The sequence below is a fragment of the Mobula hypostoma genome, chromosome 27 (assembly GCF_963921235.1).
Source record: "Mobula hypostoma chromosome 27, sMobHyp1.1, whole genome shotgun sequence".
Lineage (NCBI taxonomy): Eukaryota > Metazoa > Chordata > Chondrichthyes > Myliobatiformes > Myliobatidae > Mobula > Mobula hypostoma.
Window position 1 is genome coordinate 14,957,245 of NC_086123.1, and position 19,886 is coordinate 14,977,130.

Genomic DNA, 19,886 nt, shown 5'->3' on the forward strand with positions numbered 1-19,886 from the left:
GTTTTGACTAGGCTTGGCATTCAGCATCTATATTTAAGTTTAGGGCTTTGCACAACATTTGTGGATTTTTATTCCATTTAAATGGATAAGGACAGAATATTGTGCATTTACCAACAAGATCCATAAATTAGCTCTTTTGTAATGAAGTTAATTATTCATCTTCATTTGAATTTCTAAACTGGTTTTATTTTTTTTAACCACTCAACATTTTTCCTGAAAAGACTGTGGCCAAGGTGTAAGCTAATACTTAGAATAATGGTTGGCCTTTTGCCCCTTGGACACTGGTGAGCTTCAACAGCTAATGTAAATTACTTATTGGAGCCATTTGAGAGGCAGCCCTCTTTTGCCGACTAATTGTATGTGTTTGTATTTTCAGTGCAAGGTAGTGAATCAGATATTTCTTGCCCAACTTTAAATTGTGCCCATATTGCTGCCTCCTGAGATTAAAAACTTGGCACAAACCCATATCAGTTTTGTAAAATTTATGACTGCATAGCTGAGCCATTTGCTGTATTTTAAAAAAAAAGCACCATCAGTGGAACCTTCAACCTGTTAGGAAAACATTTTGGATCCATACTGAGTTTGGATCTTCGGAATACTTGAAATTTAAAATTCTTGCTTTAATACTTCGGCTGCTTTTTCCCTTCCTAGCCATCTAATCTCTTCCAGTCAATAGAACTTCGAGAATTTTGCATTTGTTACCAAGCAGTTCTCTTGCTCTCAGCAGAAATACTGACCTATAACCCTCAAACTTTGGAATTGTAATGAAAGTTTCCACTTTTTTTTCTTTGAGATCATCTTAAAACTTTATGCCACCCTGATATTCTGTCCTTTGGGTTGTTGCATTCAAGATTTCTTGGGACATTTAAAGCTTTGTGCAGTGTAAAACCTTGCACATTTTTTTTTATTTCGTGTATCTGGCAGACGAATTCCACTTTTGAATAGCTTATAATCTGTTACTGATGCGAGGCCGTGCTGGTGAAAATTACAAATGTTGCCTAGTGTGATTTACTACGGTCTGTAATTGTTGCCCCAGCTTGCAGCATTTGAAATGCTCAACTAGTGCATCACGAAGTTTCATCTGTGCATACATTGACCTAGGATGTTTTCAATCAAAGCTTCGTGTATATTTGCACAAAGCAAACTGATCTCAGTTGCTCTGAAATTAAATAGTTTGCTTGGTGCAGCAGAAGGCTGGGATCATGGTAGGGAAGGAATTAATCTTAAGTTCTTGTTCCCAGGTTTTACTCAAAGATGCTCATGTGGACATTGGTTGAGAGCATAATAAAACTTAATGATGGTGATTTTCTTAATTAGCTTGCTGAAACCAAGGCTTGTAAATTTTTTTAAAAAGAAGCATTAAATGGCTGGAACTTAAGCTCAGGAGAGGCCGTATGAGTGCAGAAAAATACAATGAAAACATTGTCTTTTTTATCATGTTTTGTTATTTATTTGGAATGAATATAGTCCTTGATTGTGTGAGAAAATAGTTGGCAAGTAATGAAAAATAATGAAGTCAAATTAGCAATGGCACTCAGAGCAATGTTAGTAGGCAATAGAATAGACTATTATGTAGTTGTATCGAGGATTAGTAAATTACCCATTCACCTTTAATTTTAAACTCTGGTTTAGTTGTTGCTGCTTTTATGTCAATTGGGGCTAAATAAAATACAGCTAGGCAGATGCACATTTTCAACATCAAACTATTCCATCCTTTGTCACTGTTAGGCCAAATGTTTTTCTTAGTGTAATGGCTAGAAAATTAGTTTTTCTTAAAATAAAGTATTAATTTGATTTCAAATGAAGCTTTTCCCAGTGCAGCAGGTTTCTCTTTCTCTAGTACTGGTACCAGCATCCCATAAATCTGAACCTATTTCTCCTATATCAGTTATTAACCATGTATTTACTTATCTAATCTTATTTACCCTTTACCAATTTATACTTAAATCAGCTAATAATGACTGTTTACTGCAGAGAACAATGCTCATTCACTGTGCTTTTGGACTTAATTTTTTCCCTTTATGCACCCACGCCCACTCAGTATCTCAGGGAATTTGCATATCCCCTCTGCTCTCATCCAAGCTAGTAGCAAGAGCATCATACCTGTTAGACAAAGGTAAGGACTATGGTTCCTATGATCCCCTGCTTGTCTCTTACAATCACCCTTTGCTTTCTGTGTGCACTGATCAAATTTGGGATAATTAATCGGCATTCTAGAATGGTGTCTACAAGGCTTTCCCACTTCCCCTTTCCCTTTACAGTCTGGAGGTCAGAATCATGTTTTTTTCAATTCTGAGCCACAATTCATTGAGCAGCAACACACATCAAAGAATGCTGGTGAACGCAGCAGGCCAGGCAGCATCTAGGAAGAGGTACAGGCGACGTTTCGGGCCGAGACCTTTCGTCAGGACTAACGGAAGGAAGAGTTAGTAAGGGATTTGAAAGTGGAAGGGGGAGGGGGAGATCCAAAATGATAGGAGAAGACAGGAGGGGGAGGGATGCAGCCAAGAGCTGGACTGATGATTGGCAAAAGGGATATGTGTGGATCATGGGACAGGAGACCCAGGGAGAAGGAAAAGGGGGAGGGGGGAACCCAGAGGATGGGCAAGGGATATAGTCAGAGGGAGGAAAAAGGAGAGAGAGAGAGAGAGAAAGAATGTGTGTGTATATAAATAACGGATGGGGTACCGGGGGAGGTGGTGCATTAGTGGAAGTTAAAGAAGTCAATATTCATGCCATCAGGTTGGAGGCTACCCAGGCGGAATATAAGGTGTTGTTCCTCCAACCTGAGTGTGGCTTCATCTTTACAGTAGAGGAGGCCGTGGATAGACATATCAAAATGGGAATGGGATGTGGAATTAAAATATGTGGCCACTGGGAGATCCTGCTTTCTCTGGCGAAACATTTGCTGGTTTGGATTTCATTATTTTAGACATGTACACTCGGTGGCCACTTTATTAGCAGTGGAACATGGTGTAGTCTTCTGCTACTGTAGTTCATCCACTTCAAGGTTTCATCTGTTGTGCATTCATAAATGCTCTTCTGCACATCACTGTTGTAATACGTTGTTATTTGAATTACTATTGCCTTCCTGTCAGCTTGAACAGTCTGGCCATTCTCCTGACTTCTCATTAAAAGATGTTATCGCCCATAGAACTACCGAATGCTAGGTTTTTTTTTGTTTTCTTTTTTGCATTATTCTCTGTAAACTTGAGACTACTTGTGAAAATTTCCACGGGATCAGCAGTTTCTGAGATAGTCAAACCCACCCCGTCTGGCACCAAAAATCATTCCATGGTCAAAGTCACTTAGATCACATTTCTTCTCCAATCTGATGATTTGGGCTGAACAACAATTGAATCTCTAGTCCACGTCTGCATGTTTTTGTGCATTGAGTTGCTGCCACATGATTGGCTGATCAGATATCTGCATTATCGAGCAGGAATACGGGTGTACCTAATAAAGTGGCCACTGAGTGTAGTGCTTTCTCTTTCATAAATTTTGGGCCATTCATAAAGAATGGAGAAAAAATACCCAACCATCAACTGATGTTTGAATATTGATAACGTGTAATCTAACATTCCTATTATGTGGAATTATTTGAGCCAATCTGAAAACTTAAAATTATATGTAACAATGTTACATGCTGTAGCATGCATTTTTTTTTCTGGTACTTTTAAGAGAGATGTGTGCCAAATTCTGAGATTGCCACAAAATGAATTAATATAATCAGTTGGCAAAGAAATCCAGAAAAAGCTATCAGACAGCTCTAAATTTCTGAAAGGTTCATAATTAATACAGCCATTTATTTTTAAGATCTTTATGCAAGTTAACTGTCAGTTAATGATTAAGTTATTTTTTAAATTGTTTATTCATCACTATAGTCTTTTGTTTTCATTCACAATTATAACTTGAAGTTGCTATCTGGTTGTAAATTGCAACATGAGTAGCAGGATAAATGTACAAGCAAAATATTTGGAGTGTTGTATTTTGCAATGAGTTAACAACCCATCTATTAATCTAGAGTTCTAAAGTGCAGCAAAATTGTTACCTTCACTTGTTTGAAATCTATTAACCTCAGATGTTAGGAGGGATTTTGTTAAATAAATTGTGATAGGTGGGTGGTTCAAATGCAAACAACTTTCAAAGCAATTTCGTAGTACATTTTTGGAGATTAAATAACTGAATTCTATTTTATTCTAAGGAATAAAATATAATTTTATTTGTTTCTGCTAATTACATGACGTTCCAAAATTTCCAAAAGTGCAAAATACTTTCAAAGCGATGCAGATTAATTATTTAATTGTTTATGCTTTTTTAATGTTGAAAACTTTTAGACTACTGCACCATCCTCCTTTAATGTGGTCCAACGATACCATTTTCTTTGAATAATTGAATACTTTTTCAAAAGTTCAGATTTTTGTATGGTAAAAGTCATATTCCTAACTCTATCTGTATTATTTACAAAAACATTCCAGGTGGATCTATATATTAAACTTACCAAATTCTTGTTTACCAATGATGCAATCAAAAATTTAGACCCCCCTTCCACATAGTTCCTAGCAGTTGAAGTGCATCAAATTATTCTCTGATAGTTTTACTCAAATGCAGTTTAAAAGAAAAACTTATCTGATTATGAATCTAATATGATACACGTGTCAGAACGTTGCAATGTGACTCATTAATTTGAACTATTTCATGGTGGGGGAAATAAAAAGAACAAAATAAAGACTGGAATTTTCAAAAACCATACCACCTGGGATAAAAATACGTCAAGTGTGTCCACATCTGCTCTTTTCTTTTTGTTGCAGCGATCACTTTGTGCACAACAGTGAAGTGTTCTATGATTGATGGAATCTTAGAATTTTGGGAGATGATTCAGGTTAAGTGTAAAGATTTCATGACAATGTTGATATAGACAAAAGGGTGTTGAATCAAAACCTCAGGTTACAAATGTGTCAACTCCTTGTATGTAGTAAGACTCCCAAAGTAGGATCCTCCTTAAATTAAAATCAAGACCGTCATTAGGAAATTTGGGAATGTCATGTTAATAGCAGAAACAGATAAAATTCTATTTTATTCCTTACAATAAAATAGAATTCAGTTATTTAATCTCCAAAAATGCACGATGAAATTGATTTTAAAATTGTGGACATAACCAAATCTGGAGGATAGAAAATGGGAAGGTAAGGAGAGAGCCAGTCTGTCTATAATAAATTGCAATAAGGCATTAATAGCCTTGAATTGGTATTTAATTAATAAAGTAATTCATGCACAGAAGTGGTAGGGAACACACGCAAAATGCTAGGGGAACTCAGTGGGCCAGTCAGCATCTATGGAAAAGAGAACAGTTGACGTCCCAGCCCAAAACTTCGACCGTAATCTTTCCACTGTTGCCTGGCCTGTTGAGCTCCTCCAGCATTTTGGTGTGTTGCTTGGGTTTCTAGTATCTGCAGATTTTTATCTTGTTTGAAAGGGTAGGGAAGATAGTTTTGCTTGAAATATTTGAATCTAAGTAGAAGCACAAGTATTTACAAATACACTAATCACTAAAAAGTTGTGATGTGAGGGATAGTAATGTTTTTTTTTGGGGGGGGGGGGAGAACCAGGCCCTAAGATGGAACTAAATATCAGAGAATTTGTGAAACTTTTATCTAGGTAGATCGAAACAGCCCATTTGATGATAATCATAGAAAAAGGAGAGGATACACATAGATTCACAAGAACTCTATAGCCTTGTTCTGAAACTAATATAGAAAGTATAGGCAGGGTCTCAACTTGGAATGGAATTACTATGTTTTGATAGAGTAAATAAAGCCATTATTAGAAACAGGAAAATTGGATGTTTAGGGAGTGATATGATGTTTTAGAAACTAAAAGTTTACAGCCAAGGAAGTGGTTAAAGTAAATAGTCCTTAATATATTTAAGGAAAGGGTAGATCTCCCTATGAGCAAGATGCAGAGAGTGCCTCATCTGCCAATGTGTAGATTAGTTGATTTGTCTTACATTGTATAATATTCTGTGAAGGATTAATTGTTTGCTGTTTTGCCATCTCATGAATAAAATTTTATGGAACTGTTTTGGAAGATATTTGCCTTGTGTTCTGAAAATATAGTGGAGAAGCATATTTGTTAATAAGTAAGCTTTCAGGAATTTTTTAAAAAAAACACAATGCAAAATGCAATTTCAACCCAGCAACTGAACTTGACCTGAACATTGTTACTACAATGCACTGCAAACCAGTGACACTTAAGTCTTGCCAGTAGGTATCAAATTGTAGTGAAGCTCTCTGAATGTTTTAAGCAAACCTTTGGGATTTTTTTAAAAATAACTATAGAAATGTTTAAAATTGAATAGCTTTATCAAATGTACAGAAGATGTAATGCCCCTAAAATGTTGAAAACCAATTTCTTCACATAATGGGTTTAAATTTAATTTTTTTTTAAACTTGGATTTTATATTGAGCAAATGAGATCCACTTTAAATTTCAACAGCTTAAGCATTCTAATAACAGTATGAGTTGGTAAGGATGTAAAAACAGATAGAATCCTGGCTATTCTAGTGAATGGTGAAGGATAGGAAATGTTGTTCTGGGTTCTCCCCACCTTTCCAATTCTGATGAAGTGTCTCAGCCCAAAATGTCCACTGTTCATTTCTCCCCGTAGATGCTGCCTGACATGCGGAGTTCTTCCAGCATGCATGTGTGTGCCGGTCACATAGGAAATGAGCATTTAAAGGAAAAGTTGCTGTTTCTACAAAATGTGAAATGAGTTATTACCAGGGATGAAAATTGAGGCTTTAAAATCTGAGGATAAAATGCCTTTTAAGTAAACTCTCTACTTTTTGAAAGGAAAGGCAGTCTAGTTAAAGGAGATGCCATCTTTCAATAAGTATGAACAAAGTTGATATTACACCTTTAAAGTTGTACAATGTTACGTGACCACGGGTTTCGTTTACTGTGGGTGTCACTTTAAGCACCTGGACAAGGCGGGAGTATGACATCAATATAACAAAATGCAGACAGACTGCTGGGACACGATAGAGAGAGACACGAGATATCGGACTTCAAGCCGGAGCTCGCTACAGTAATGGGTGAAGTTTGATACTTTCCCATGCCCAAAGGATTGGGTGAATGAGTGGCACACAGTGCATATTGGATATGTGACTGTTACTACTTATGATCCATACATGGATTTTTGGAGTATTCTGTGGTGGCCACTTTCATTAACCCTTACATGGATTCAGATGTGTTATGTGGTGTCCACTTGTGCTAAGGAATATTCCGTGACTGTCGCCTTGTAGTATCTCTACGTGGATTTCAGAATACAACTCGATGGCTGAGATCTTCTGTGACTGTTGCTTCGTTTTCCCAGCATGGAACCTGTGGAATTCTTTGTGATCGTCTCCTTATTGCATTTTAATGTGGATTTACAAGTTTCTCCCCTCACCTAATCCGTGGATAGCTGAAACTTTTCAACTTGCCATTTTGAAACTTTAAGAACTGTTCCTCAGCTTGATAGTTTAGGAGCCACAAGCACATAACACTGTCAATTTCTGTTTAGAAGAGTAGTTTGTTTAATTTTCTATATTTTGAGTAGATACTAATAAATATAGTGGTTTAACATTAAACCCTGACAGTTTGTGGTCTGTTGCTGCTGGTATGTAACAACAATCACAAACTACGTTTAAAGTGAGCAGATGCAAACAATAGCTTCTGTTGCACTGCAGTATTGTAAATTTTGTTATATGCATGATATGCTTTTCCACAATATCTTTGGCTTTGCTATACTGCCTTGTTTACTTTGAAATGTTTTAATAAATGCATGGAATGAAATTCTGATGCTGTGAATTTTTGAAACAAATTAATTTTTGAGCTTGAGGGGGGAGGGGGTCCTTGGAGAACTCGTAGCTAATTAGTCTCCAGTGCCTCCTGGTGGTCAGTTACATAAATATTGGTGTTGATTTGGAAAGGTTAATTTCAAAGTAAATTTATTATCAAAGTACATCTATGCCACCATAAACTGATTCATTTTCTTGTAGGCATACTTAATACATCCATAATAGAATTAAAACCACCATAGTATCAGTGAAAGACTGCACCGACTTGAGAGCTCAACCGGTGTGCAAAAGAGTAGAGACTGCGCAATACAAAAAAAAGATAAATAATAATATATAAGCAATTAATATTGAGAACATGAGATGAAGAGTCCTTGAAAGGGAATCTATTGGTTGAGGTAACATTTCAATAATGTGGCGAGTGAAGTTGCCCCTTTTAGTTCAGCATGGTTGAGGGGTAATAATTGTTCTTAGACCTGGTGGTAAGTCCTGGAGCTTCTGTATCTTCCCAATGGCAGCAATGAGAAGAGAGCATGAGCTGGATAGTGAGGGTCCTGTTGATGGATGCTGCTTTCCTGCGACAGTGCTTCATATAGGTGTGCTTAGTGCTAGGAAAGACTTTCTCTATGATGGACGGAGCCATATCCACCACTTTTCATGAAGGCTGCTCGCATGTTGGCCTCAAACTGAAATCACAGGATCCTTGGGGGCTGTGGAAGTTCGTGATGGCTCCTCCGTGTTTTGACGGTCAAAGTGAGCATAGCAGGCATTGAGCTTATCTGGAAGTGAAGTCCTGTTTCCTATGTTGCTTGATTTTTACTTTATAACGGGTGATAGCATTCAAGCACTCCCACAACTGTTGAGCATCCTTCTTTGACTCAAGTTTAGTCTGAATCAAATCAGTGAAGTTCAAATAATGCAGTTGCAAAACGGAGGAGATAAAAAATACTAAAAGCAAAAGATATCTTAAAAATTCTCAGCATCTTAGTACTCAATCTAAGTAGTTTTAAATGTATTATGTTTTAAATTCACCTCTGAAATAAAAGCTATCATCTCCATTTTCAGTTGCAGATCATAGTGAATCAGTGATTGCTAACTATTCTTGGCCACTTTTTTACTCTCCTTGTTCTCTGTACATCCATTCTTGATATTAAGTTTGTCAACTCTATTTCTATACCCCATTTTGCTTTTACCATATCAAGCACTCGTCTCCTTTTGCTGAGCACACAATTTATGAATACTTAAATATTTCCCTTGCCCCAGTGTGTCGCCATCATAAATGGTTGCATTTTCTCAGATGTACTCGTCTTCTCCACTCTACCAGCTTTCCAACTTATCATTATTCTGCTCCTGAAAACTCAATTTTCTGCTCTTTTGTTGTGTCATTCTATACTGACCTGCTTTGCCTTAAGATCTTAAATGTGTTGCCATAGTGCTTCATACCCACATTCTAAAACTTTCTCCTTTTAATCTGCAGATCTTCCAGCACACTGAAGATTACTTAATCTTGTTATTAAAGCCTGCTTTTGTGACTGCAGTCATGCTGTAGTATCCCTTCTTGCTATTGGATAGTGTTACTCACACATTTCTGAAGCCTATTTAGTGGAGACCCTCAAGTCATCATGTTATGGTTCTAGCCTTGATCCATTCTCTAGTTCTGTACAGACATTGAGTACACAATCTCTACAAACAGGATGAACTTTTATATGCTTAATCAATTTTCAAATGGTTATCTTTCCTCTGTACATTGCATGACAAATGTTTTCTGTAAAATCCACATGAAATCTTTTTTTGACTGGGCTTAGTGATCTTAAGTTTACAAACATTTGGAGCATTTTTTTCTTGTGTGAAATAATTAGGGAACTTGTACAGGCCAAATAAAGCATTATTGCATCTTGTATGGAAATTGTTTTTTTAAAAAAATTGCTTATGAAATATTGAGTTCAGTAGGATCTAGGAGTGTATGCACATACTTTGATGCAGATTTGATCTGTTTTCGGGTTTCTAAGTTTGACTCTGGGGAAAGCTGATATTAGGAAGGTACTTTAAATGTACATCAAAGCTCTGATAATCCACTATCTAACTTCAGAAATGCTTGATGGCTCACCAGGTGATGTTTCTTGCATTCCTCTTAAACTGACCAGGACTCTACTTCAAATTCACTAGCATTTATAATTGGAAGTGTATTTGGGTAGACATAACACCCAATAGTTAGGAAAGTTTGCTAGTCAGGTGGCATGGTGTGTCCAACTAAATGGTGGTGCCATAGCTCTACTGTATCGTGTACATAATCATCAGCACTATGTAAACGAAGTTAGAAATACCAAAGGACAAGCATTATAACAACATGGAAAAACCTTCAGTTACAATATAATCAGAGTGGTACGTTTATCTTGTGAACAACAATGTGCCCTTGAATTGCTACTTAGTGTAATATTGTTCGTGGTATTTCAGTTGTTTAACCTCATGTAATCTTGAAAACAAAGTAACTTGCAGTTTGCAAATATTCTATTGATGAATGTACTTCTATGTGGACTACTAGTTCATTTGATTAGGGCAGTCAGTAGCAGGAAAAATCGCATGTTAAATTTGTTATTTTGATGTTTCAGAATTTTTTGTGTCCATTCTGGTAAAGGATAAACTTCAGAACCTCTGTGGCTCAAGGGCAGGTGTTCACAACTTGACTCATTGATTGCATCAAAACCTGTAGGTTGTTCAGTGAGACAGTTATAACTCATTTGTTCAGTAAGTAGGCACGTTTTCCATGCATTCATATGCAATGGACAGGAGCATGCTAATTAATTTATAAGACTTGTATACTGAGACCTGGGTTCAAATCATACCAAGGTAGCTGGAAATTGAGTTCAAGTTGTGGAAACCACAACACTCCTTGATAGTTGTAAAAGCCTATTTGATTTATGTTAAACACTTGTTGGCATGTACAGATTCTTCTGTAAATTGGTATCTGTTACCCAAATATGATCATCGTTTAGTAACTTGATGGCAACAGAAGCTTTGTCAACTGGTCAGTCTTAGTTCCCATGCCTACTTGCATGTTTTTTTTTCTCCACCTTTCCCTTACTGGGCTGAAAATATACCTGTATTTCACATTTCCAGCCCAATTGAAGGGTCATTGGCCTGAAACATGAATTCTGCTTCTCTCCATAGATGCTACATGATCTGAGTATTTTCAGCACTGTTTTCATTTCAGATCCCAGCATCTTTTATTTATTTTATTTGCAGGATCTGCAACTGTTGGTGTATCTAGTGTGCTTTATCACAGGCAGTCTGTACAGGCTGTGAGATGATACCTTCACACGTAAAGGTGAAATGAATTAGATTATTGTAGATGAGTGGACCTGTGGTACACTAAATGACATGTACTTATAGTTGAGATGTTAGAAAATGATCGTAAGTCCACTGAATGTTTACAACACTGCATCCCACTCCTTGGAGTTGCTTGCTAGTATAAATTTCTCCCTTCTTCCTCTGTAGCCCTTTAGCTGTTATCTTTACCTTTTGTAAAGTTTGTCTGGAAGGTTTACTGGTCCTCCTTGCAAAGAAATACCCTCTATGCAGTAATTCTAGTGCTATTTTTTTTAAAAAAAAGTCTTAACATCGTCCTATTTAATGCCCATCTTCACTTGCTTCACATTCCAAGTGAGTTTGCACAACTCACTTACGACATGAGGGGGGCATCTCACAGAAGCATTCTGAATGTTAAAAGCCTGAACAGATTAGATATGGCAAGGTTATTTCCCATGGTAGGGGATTCTGGGACAAGGGGACGCGGCTTCAGAATTGAAGGACGTCCTTTTAGAACTGAGATGTGGAGGAATTACTTTAGTCGGTGGTAAGTCTGGAATTCATTGCCATGAGCGGCTGTGGAGGCCAAGTCATTGGGTGTATTTAAGGCAGAAATAGGTTCTTGGTTAACCAGGGCATCAAAGGGTTTGGGTGAAAGTAGGGGAGTGGGGATGACTGGAAGTATTGGATCAGCCCACGACTGAATGGCAGAGCAGACTCGATGGGCTGAATGGCCTATTTCTGCTACTATATCTTATGGTCTTGTGGTCTAACTGGATGAAGCCAAGGCAGGTGTCCAGTTTAGCTACAGGTGAGTATTCAAAGTCGAATTTATTTTCATGCTTGCAGTACATGGCATCAAATGTACAGCCTTCACAAGAAAAGCAAATTATGCGCAATCTTTTACAAGAAAGAACAATTAGTTGAAATAAAAAGCCTGTTATAATGCAAAGTGGTCATAGTGTAGCTGTATGAGGTAATAGAGTTCTGCAGGTTTGGTTTAAGAAGCAAATAGTTTATTTTGGTTTGGTTTATTATTGTCACATGTACTGTGATGGTGGAAAAACTTGTCTAACACCCTTCATACAGATCAAATCATTGCACAGTGCATTGAGATAGAACAAGATAAAATAATAATGCAGAATAAAGTATAAATACTATAATGGAAGTACAGCGAAACAAAGTAACGGAGTGGCAGGTGATTTTTACTTCAAGTCCCCAGGTCTCATCCTCAGCACATTGGAGAGAAAAGCTTGTGTACTAACCCCCCCCCCCACTCCATCCCACTTTGCTGTAGTCAATGATCAGCTCTTCTGCTTTATTGATATTGAGCGAATTGTTATCATGACTCCCTGCTACTAAGCTCCCTCTCTTCTTCCTGTACTCTGACTTGCTATTTGTTGAGGTACATCCCACAATGATGGTATCACTTGGAAACATAGTTAAAATGGAATCTGGCCATAGTCATGAATGTGGAGTAGGGGGCTGAGGGTTTCACCTCAGTTTGAGTTATAGAGGGAGGTGATGACTCTCAGCAAGTGCAGTTTGGTGGTGAGTTTGCTTGATTGAAAGGAATTAGCTAGCCTTAACTTGGTGGTATGCCACTTAATGCTTGTACCTCCTGCTTGATGCAACTGCAAGAGGATGTCAAGGCCTTAATGGTGGGGATGTTTGATAGATGCCGCCTTAAGGCAACATCTCATGTTGGTACTACCAAAGGAGAGGAGGGGTGTGCCCCTGATATATTGGCTGAATCCACTACTCTCTACAGCCTTCTGAATTCCTGGCCATCCAATTGTCATACCAGACCATGCTCGGACCAGTTGATATTTTCAATAGTACATTTATAGTAGTTTGTTAGTGTTCAATGAAGGCCAAAGCTCCTTATCACCTGAAGGTAAAAACACTGGTGTGACTTCCTTGCGTATCTGTGCTGTGCCCAGGATAGATCATCTGAAACGTTAACACCTAGGAATTTAAAGCAAGTGACACTCACAACACGCTGGAGGTACTCAGCAGGTCGGGCAGCATCCATGGAAATGATCAGTCAACATTTCGGGCCGGAACCCTTCGTCAGGACTGAAGCGGGAAGGGGCAGAGGCCCTATAAAGGTGGTGGGGGGAGGGTGGGAAGGAGAAGGCTGGTAGGTGCCAGGTGAAAAACCAGTAAGGGGAAAGATAAAGGGGTGGGGGGGGGGAAGCAGAGAGGTGATAGGCAGGAAAGGTGAAGAAGGAACAGGGGAAAACACAATGGGTAGTAGAAGTAGAAGGAGGCGGAACCATGAGGGAAGTAGTAGGCAGCTGGGGGAGGGGGCAGAATGAAATAGGGATAGGGGAAGGGAGGGGGTGGGAATTACTGGAAGTTGGAGAATTCGATGTTCATACCAAGGGGCTGGAGACTACCCAGACGGTATATGAGGTGTTGCTCCTCCAACCTGAGTTTAGCCTCATCATGGCAGTAGAGGAGGCCATGTATGGAAATATCCTAATGGGAGTGTGAAGCAGAGTTGAAGTGGGTGGCAACCGGGAGATCCTGTCTGTTGTGGCGGATGGAGCAGAGGTGCTTGATGAAGCGGCCCCCCCAGTGTGCATCGGGTTTCACCGATGTGGAGGAGGCCGCACCGGGAGCACTGGATGCAATAGATGACCCCAACAGACTCACAAGTGAAGTGTTGCCTCACCTGGAAGGACTGCTTGGGGCCCTGAATGGTGGCAAGAGAGGAGGTGTAGCACTTGCGCTTGCAGGGATAAGTGCCGGGTGGGGGATCAGTGGGGAGGGACGTGCGGACCAGGGAGTTGCGGAGGGACTGATCCCTGCGGAAAGCGGAGAGGGGTAGAGAGGGAAAGATGTGCTTAGTGGTGGGTCCTGTTGAAGGTGGCAGAAGTTGCGGAGGATAATGTGCTGGATCCGGAGGCTGGTGGGGTGGTAGGTGAGGACAAGGGGAGCTCTGTCCCTGTTGTGGTGGCGGGAGGATGGGGTGAGTGGCCGAAGTGCGGGAAATGGAGGAGATGCGGGTGAGGGCATCATTGATGACGGCAGAAGGGAAACCATGATCCTTAAAGAGGACATTTGAGATGTCCTGGAATGGAAAACCTCATCCTTGGAGCAGATGCGGCGGAGATGGAGGAACTGGGAATAGGGAATGGCATTTTTGCATGTGGCGGGGTGGGAAGAGGTATAGTCGAGGTAGTTATGAGAGTCAGTGGGCTTGTGGAAGATGTCAGTGGACAGTCTGTCTCCAGAGATGGAGACCGAGAGATCGAGAAAGGGAAGAGAAGTGTCCGAGATAGACCAAGTAAATTTGAGGGCTGGGTGGAAGTTTGAAGTAAAGTCGATGAAATTGACAAGCTCAGCATGTGTGCAGGAAGCAGCACTAATGTAGTCGTCAGTGTAAGGAAGGAAAAGTTGGGGAGCAGTACCAGAATAGGTTTGGAGCACAGACTGTTCCACATAAGGAACGAAGAGGCAGGCATAGCTGGGGCCCATGTGAGTACCCATAGCTACACCCTTGGTCTGAAGAAAGTGGGAAGAGCCAAAAGAGAAGTTATTAAGTGTGGGTACCAGTTCCGCCAACCGGAGGAGGGTAGTGGTGTGGGAAAGTAATTGTCCAGAAAGTAGCGGAGGGCTTTGAGCCCTTCTTGATGGGGAATGGAGGTGTATAAGGATTGGACATCCGTAGTGAAAATGTAGCGGTTGGGACCGGGGAACTGGAAGTTATTGAAGAGGTGGTGAGCATAGGATGTATCCTGGATGTAGGTGGGGAGGGACTGAACTGTAGGTGACAAGATGGAGTCCAGGTAGGCAGATACAAGTTCGGTGGGGCAGGAGCAGAGAGAAACTATGGGTCTACTGGGACAGTCAGGCTTGTGGATCTTGGGGAGGAGGTAAAACCGAGCGGTACAGGGTGTGGGAATTATGAGTTTAGTGCCTGAGGATGGAAGTTCTCCAGAGTTGATAAGGGCGGTGATGGTACGGGAGACAATGTTTTGATGTTTTTTGGTGGGGTCCTGTTCCAGGGGTAAGTAAGAGGGGATGTCAGAGAGCTGCCGTTTGGCCTCAGTGAGGTAGAGGTCTGTCTCACTACTGCGGCACCACCTTTGTCTGCAGGTTTGATGGTGAGGTTGGGATTAGTGCGGAGAGAGTGGAGGGCAATGCGTTCAGAGGGGGTGAGGTTGGAACCAGAGAGAGGAGTGGTGAAGTTGAGACGGTTGATGTCTCAGCGACAGTTGGAGATGAAAGTGACCATCTCTACCACTGACTCGCCAAGGAAGACTGTCACATGTTCACCCTCCTTCCCCTTCTTGAAATCAATTCTTTAGTTTAACTGGCTTTGAACAAGTTGTGCAGTTCTCGAAGTGCTTATGAAGGGGATGGCAGTCATTGTGGCAGGTAACTACACTCCTCCTGGACACTTAAAATAACATTTTTTTTTTGAAGCAGATGGGGATCCCAAACTGCAGAAGTAATTGTAATCTTATGATAGCATCAGGTTGTTTATTGACTGGAATTTTAGGTAAAAGCTGCTCTATAAATTATTTCATGTCCCAATTATTTTAAGTAAACTGAGCACTAGATTTCCTGTTTACATTACAATTGTGTAACTTCGATGTTCAGCTGCAGAAAAGATGAAGTATGAAATCGAATGACAAAATAGCAATATTGAACTATTTATATATAAAAAAAATTGGTGATATTTTTGAGTAGAGGAAGAAAATAAAGGCATCTTAGTCTATAAGTCAGGGAAGAAATACCTGGACATTTAAATGAAATTAATATCAAACCAAGTCAGTGTGGATTTATGAAGGGTAAACAGTTTTTCTAGAGTTCTTTGAGGATGTAACAATCTAAATACAGTGGATTCCAGTTAATTGGACCAGGCCAATCAGGGAAGACATTTTTGTGACCACTGTTAAAGAACAAAAACTAAATCAAAGCTGGGATTCCCTTCATTTATTTGGGGCACTATGCCACTTAATTGGAGAGGGATACTGCTGCCGAACATCTAACTAGTATCAGTCGTGTGCACTTGCGTGACTATTGCACCATGCTTAGAGATACCTTTTTTTTAAATAGTGTCAGTTTGTGTTCAGAAAGTAGTGATTTTTTGTTTTGCCATTAATAGTGAGAAATGAGCAGTATGACAATTCAGAACTGTTTTGCTCACTGCGGTTTCAAGCATTCAGACTTGGGAATGCCAGAAACTGACAGAAATGGAAGTGAAATGATTTCACAACTTCAAGTTAAGAAATACGAAAAATTTGAAAGCATCAACAATGTTACAATGGAAGTGAAGATCTGGAGGCTGCAGCTGTCTATAGTATTGTATGAAGGCAAGCTATTAACTGCACTATATGTCTGTGCTGATTTTGATCATTTACAGTCGATCAAAAGAATATGGTAATGAATTCCTCCACTCATAATTATTAGGGACTAATAATTTTATTGTACTGTAGAGGAATTGGTAGTTTTCTAACTTGTTCTGTATTTCATTTAAATACATGAGTTTTTGCTTAGTTAAAAGGTTGTTCGTATATCTTTCTAACTACTTCCATGAAACTTCAGCTAATTGGGGCTGCCACTTAATTGGGTCAAAATGTATTGGTCCTGATGTGTCCCAATTAACTGGAATCCACAGTCGATGGGGAAATTATAAATGTAGTGGTATTTGGATTTTCAGAAGTATTTGACAATGTGCCAAAAGACTGGTGCATGTAGTTTTACGGAAATTACATTGGCATGAATTAAAGATTTACTATCCTAGGGAAGAGAAAGTCAAATTAAAGGGGTCTTTTCTAGGCACGAAGAATGTAACTGAAGGTTCTTTCCCACCCATTCTCTTCTCCCTTTTCTCCCGCCCCCCCAAAAAAAAACATCCACCCATACTTGGCCCTCGATTATGTGCAATTTTACAATATTAAAGATGGAAGTGTGTAAGATATCCAAATGTTACTTGACCCAACAGCTGATACTAATCAAAGGAATTGATATTTTCAAACTGCATATTAAATTTTAAGAAAACTCATATTTTGAGGAGATGCCTACTTAGTTTAGTACTGGTCTAGTACTTTTCCAGTAACAGTTATGTGTCAGAGGAAAATGAAGTTAAGTTACTTCACCTCTTCCTAGAGACTTTGATGTGTGTTGCTTGAATTTCCAGCATCTGCAGTATTCCTGTTTAAGTTACTTCACTTTTTTTTTTGGAAATTGAAACATTTGACCATATGCAATATTTCAGCACAGTGGTGTAGTTAGTAGAGCTGCTGACTGACCTTGGGTGCTGCTTGCGTAGAGTTTGCTGCTCCAGTTTCCCTTCAGATCCAAAAGGCGTGCAGGTTGGTAGCTTAATTAGCCACTGTCTATTGCCCTGAGTTTTGATGAGTAGTAGAACTGTGGGAGGAGTTGATGAGAATGTGAGGAGGGTAAGACCATATTAGTGTAAGTAGGTGGCTGATGGTCACCACAGACTGGGTGGGTTGAAGAGACTTCCCCCTACTGTTCCCACTGTAAATCTGATGCAAAAATGGCTGCGATACACCTGCAACCTAAGTGAAGAAGTTTAAACTGCAACCCATTATATGATTATAGACTCCCAACTGAGCACGTTTGCCTCCAGTTTGTATTGGGCAACTTTAAATTCTTAATGCCAACAAATTCTGTCACCTTGCATGTTTCCACAAAGCACACAATCTGAAGTATATAATAATTTCATCTTTAAATAAAAGATTAGATTGAAAAGTGGGCATATTTTTAACAGCAGTTCTTTCAGATCCAAGAAAACGAGTAGAATGAACAATATCCATGTACTTTCCCATTAACATATAAACCAAATGAAGCAAGGACTTCCCAACTTTATAGAAAACTGAAGAAATTAGTAAGGTTAAAAATGCAATGGATTTGATTTTTATGTTGATCTGCAAAAGTATTTGAGAATCGGGTTTATTATCATCGGCATGTGTGGTTAAAAATTGGTAACTTAGCAGTACAATGCAATACATGATATAGAAGGAAAAAATAAATCATTTAAAGTATATATGTATATTAAATTAAAATAGTGCAACAACAAAAATAATATTTTTTGAAAAGTGAGGTGTTCATGGGTTCAATGTCCATTTAGAAACCGGATGAAAGAGAGGAAGAAGCTGTTCCTGAATCGCTGAGTGTGCCTTCAGCTTCTGTACCTCCTTCCTGATGGTGACAATGAGAAGAGGGCATGCCCAAGGTAATGGGGTCCTTTAATAATGGATGTCACCTTTCTGAGGCATCGCTCCTTACAGATGTCTTAGATACTACGGAGGCTAGTACCCAAGATGGAGCTGACTAATCTTAGAACTTTCTGTAGCTTTCGGTCCTTTGCAATAGCCCCCCAAACCAGACAGTGATGCAGAATGTTCTCACTGTACATCTATAGAAGATTAAGTGTTTTAGATAACATACCAAATCTCTTCAAACTCCGAATGAAAACTCTGTTGTCTTGCCACCTTTATTGGTGCATCAATATGTTGTGACCAGGTTAGATCCTCAGATCTTGACACCCAGGAATTTGAAATTGCTTACTCTCTCCACTTCTGATCCCCCTGAGGCTTGGTTCATGTTCTGTAGTCTTGCCCTTCCTGAAGTCCACAATCAGCTCTTTCATCTTACTGACGTTGAGTGCAAGGATGGTGCTTTGACACCACTCAAATAGCTGGTATCTTGCTCCTGTACACCCACTCATCTCCATCTGAGATTCGACAATCAATGGTTGTATCATCAGAAAATTTATGGATGGTATTTGAGCTATACCTAGCTAAACAGTCATGGGTATAGAGGGAGTAAAGCAGGGGGGTAAGCACACACCCAAGGTGTGCCGGTGTTGATCATCGGTGACGAGGGGATTTTCTCACCAATCCACACAGTTAGAAAGGTGAGGATCCAGTTGCAGAGGGAGGTCAAGGTTCTGTAGCTTATCGATCAGGACTTTGGGAATGATGGTGTTAAACGCTGAACTATAGCAATGAACAGCATCCTGACATACTGTGATTGTCTTGCCCTGGTGATCAAAGGCTGTGTGAAGAGCCATTGAGATTGTGTCTGCTGTAGACCTATTGTGATAGGCAAACTGCAGTGGCTCCAGGTCCTTGCTAGGGCAGGAGTTGATTCTAGCCATGACGAAACTTCAAAGCATTTTATCACTGTAGATGTGAGTACTATTAGACAATAGTCATTAAGACTGCACGCTAGTCACTGGTATTGTTGCCTTTTTGAAGCAGGTGGGAATTTCCAGCTGTAGCAGTGAGAGGTTGAAAATGTCCCGGAATACCCCCACCAGTTGGTTGATAGTATACCTTTAGCAAAAGGATACAAATCATGAAAAAGTCAAACGTATGCATGTAAACAAAACAATTGAGAAAGCAAAGGGTGCAGTGTACTTCCTCAATAATGACAATGTTTTACTTTCCATAGTTTGTGTTCAAAATGTATTTGAATTGAGGGAGTATGTTCAGCTGCATACTAAAGCATTTTTACAGCTTTGAGTTTTGTGTGTTTCTCACTTTGAGTATATTATTGAAAAATAAACTGCCAGAATACTCTTGTAGCTTTTAAACTACAAATGTTTGTACTAAAGATTGAAAACTTGTTTTGCAGTTTTTGATGTGATCTGCTCCAAGACACAAGGTTTCCTTTTGGGAAAAGTCGATTAGGCATTGACTAATTTTGGTAAGTGCATTTTAAATATCATTTTGGTTTAAATAAAGAACTTAGA

General features: G+C 39.4%; 1 protein-coding gene across 14 annotated transcripts in view; it reads left to right on the forward strand.

Moving 5' to 3' along the window:
* Positions 1–19,886, forward strand: part of mtmr3 (myotubularin related protein 3) — an 86,544-nt gene that overhangs the window by 2,976 nt on the left and 63,682 nt on the right. For 12 of the 14 annotated variants that reach the window (XR_010016244.1, XR_010016245.1, XM_063034401.1 and 9 more), the window contains exon 2: positions 19,769–19,840. The gene's annotated coding sequence lies outside the window, so the exon portion shown is untranslated. Of the gene's footprint in view, positions 1–18,257; positions 18,363–19,768; positions 19,841–19,886 lie in introns of all 14 variants that reach the window. The other 2 variants (XM_063034399.1, XM_063034400.1) reach the window with 1 other exon arrangement.